Below are 3456 nucleotides of genomic sequence, written 5' to 3' on the forward strand. Positions count from 1 at the left end.
TGGCTCCTTGCGTAGAAGATTTCGAGCTTTCAGAGATGCTTCAAATACTATAGTCTCACTGTTTGTCGTACAGTTTAAAACGCCTTGCCTTGTAAGCCGAATATTTGCTTCATTAGAACGCCCTCTTGGGTTTTCATCCTAATCTTTTATGTTTAATCAAAGCGCCCTTTTCGGGTTTTCACTCTGATCCCCATTTTTTTTTTTAAAGATGCCCTTTTCGGGTTTTCATCTTGACTTTCTTTTTTCAAGCATAGTACTTCTTCACCGCATCTGAGTTCACTGGATTCGATAGCTCCTTGCCATCCATCTCGGTAAGGATCAAAGCTCCTCCTGAGAATGCCTTCTTTACGACGTATGGTCCTTCCCAATTTGGTGCCCATTTTCCTTGTAGGTCCTTTTGTATTGGGAGAATTTTCCTCAGCACGAGTTCTCCTTCATGGAATTCTCTTGGTCGTACCTTTTTGTCATGGGCAGCGATCATTCTTTTTTAGTACATCTGCCTGTGACAAATTGCCCTAAGACGCTTTTCTTCAATGAGGTTCAGCTGATCATATCGAGCTTGTACCCATTCTGCTTCTTCTAACTTTGATTCCATTAAGATTCGCAGAGAAGGGATCTCAACCTCGATAGGTAGCACAGCTTCTATTCCATAGACTAGAGAAAAAGGAGTTTCTCCCGTAGATGTTCGTATAGATGTGCGATATGCAAACAGATCAAATGGAAGCTTCTCGTGCCAATCTTTATATGTCTCAGTCATTTTCCCAATGATCCTCTTGATATTTTTGTTGGCTGCTTCAACAGCCCTGTTCATCTTTGGGCGATAGGGCGAGGAGTTATGATGCTTTATATGGAACTGTTCGTACACTTCTTTCATCATCTTATTGTTCAGATTAGTGGCATTATCTGAAATGATTCTTTCAGGCAAACCATACCGGCAAATGATTTCTTTTTTCAAAAACCTGCAAACTGCAGTCCTCGTCACATTGGCAAACGAAGCGGCTTCTATCCATTTTGTGAAGTAATCGATGACCACAAAAATGAATCGATGTCCATTTGATGCTTTTGGAGAAATTGGCCCTATAACGTCCATGCCCCACATAGCAAAAGGCCACGGAGAAGTCATGACGTGAAGGGGCGAAGGGGCTACATGAATTTTATCGCCGTAGATTTGACATTTGTGACATTTTCTTGCAAAATTGATGCAGTCACTTTCCATCGTCAGCCAATAATAACCGAGTCTCATGATCTTTCTGGCCATATTGAAACCATTGGCATGTGTTCCGCAGATTCCCTCATGGACCTCTTCAAGTATTTTTCTAGCTTCAACATCATCCATACATCTCAAGAGCATCTGATCTTTTCCTCTCTTGTACAAGATGTCCCCATCAAGAACAAATCCCGCTGCCATTCTTCTGATTGTTCTTTTGTCGTTCTCATTCGCTTGTTCGGGGTAGTCTTGATTCTTGATATATTCTAAGATATCATGGAACCATGGACGCCCGTCTGTTTCTTTTTCAATGCTACAACAGTGTGCAGGGACCTCGTATATGCTCATTTTGAGGGGCATTATTTCTGCTTCTTTACTTGCTTTGAACATTGAAGCCAAGGTGGCCACGGCATTAGCCAATTGGTTTTCTTCTCGCGGGAAGTAATGAAAAGTTATTTCTTTGAATTCTTTGATCAATTCAGCCACTAAATCACTGTACTTAATCAATTTTGGGTCCCTCACTTCCCACTCTCCACGGATTTGGTAAACCACTAAATTTGAGTCCCCGTACACCTCTAAGATTTCGATGTTTAGTTCAATAGTTGCACGAAGTCCCATGATCTGAGCCTCATATTACGCTATGTTATTGGTACGAAGAAATTCGGTCTTGCGGTGAACGGATAATGATTCTCGTCCGGTGATACCAGATTGCTCCAATTCCATGCCCTAAAGCATTTGGCGCACCATCAAAGCACATCTTCCATGACTTCTCTTTTGATGACTCGGATTCTATTTACGTGATGCACATTAAGTCTTAAATGGGAAATTGAATCTTAAAGGCTCATATTCCTCTGTCGTTTGAGTTGCTAAGAAATCAGCTATTGCGCTCCCTTTTATCGACTTCTGACTTACATAGGCAATGTCATATTCCGAAAGGAGGATCTGCCATCGTGCCATTCTTCCCGATAGTGCCGGCGATTCCATCATGTATTTTATTGGGTCCACTTTGAAATTAACCATGTCATGTGATACAACATATATTATGCGAGTCTCAAAGCTACCCAAACCAGAGCGCAACAATATTTCTCAATGGACGAATATTTTGCCTCATATTGATAAACTTTTTTTTGAGGTAGTAGATCGCTTTTCTTTCTTTCCGACTCGTCGTGTTGCCCCAATACGCAACCCATTGAACTTTCGAACACAGTCAAATACAATACCAATGGTCTTCGGGAGTTGGCGGTACTAACCTTTGGAGGATCGGACAAATATTGTTTTATCTTATCAAGGGCCACCTGGCATTCCTCGTTCCATTCTCCCGAGTTATTTTTTCGAAGAAGCCGAAAGATTGGGTCGCATTGGTTGGTAAGTTGAGCGATAAATCGGGCGATGTAGTTTAATCTCCCTAAAAATCCTCTAACTTCCTTTTGCGTACACGGAGGTGGTAATTCTTGGATGGTTTTTATTTTATCTGGATCAACTTCGATACCTCTTTCACTGACAATGAAGCCTAGCAACTTTTCCGAGGTAGCCCCAAATGTACATTTGGCTGGATTAAGCTTTAGCTGAAACTTTCTTAGCCTTTCGAACAACTTCTTGAAGTGCACTATATGCTCTTCTTCCCCTCGGGATTTAGCAATCATGTCGTCCACGTAGACCTCTATTTCTTTATGCATCATGTCATGGAATAACGTTACCATAGCCCTCTGATATGTGGCCCCAGCATTCTTTAGCCCGAATGGCATCACCTTGTAGCAGAACGTTCCCCACATTGTTATGAAGGTAGTTTTCTCCATATCTTCAGGGGCCATCTTGATCTGATTATACCCCGAGAATCCATCCATGAAAGAAAACAATGAATGTTTTGTTGTGTTGTCCACCAACGTGTCAATATGTGGCAAGGGAAAATTATCTTTTGGGCTTGCTCGATTCAGGTCACGGTAATCCACACACATTCGTACTTTGCCATCTTTCTTTGGTACCGGAACTATGTTAGCCACCCATTCTGGATATTTGGAGGCTTGTAGGAAGCCAGCGTCAAATTGCTTCTTGACTTCTTCTTTTATTCTCAACAGCATTTCGGGTCTCATCCGTCTTAATTTTTGCTGGATGGGCTTGCATTCTGGCTTTAATGGGAGCTTATGGACCACTAAATCTTCGTCTAGTCCTGGCATGTCTTGGTATGACCATGCGAAAACATCTTTGTATTTGCGGAGTAAAGTGATCAAACTATGCCTGGTACTCTCTGA

The sequence above is a fragment of the Gossypium arboreum genome, chromosome 13 (genome assembly GCF_025698485.1).
Source record: "Gossypium arboreum isolate Shixiya-1 chromosome 13, ASM2569848v2, whole genome shotgun sequence".
Classification (NCBI taxonomy): Eukaryota; Viridiplantae; Streptophyta; class Magnoliopsida; order Malvales; family Malvaceae; genus Gossypium; species Gossypium arboreum.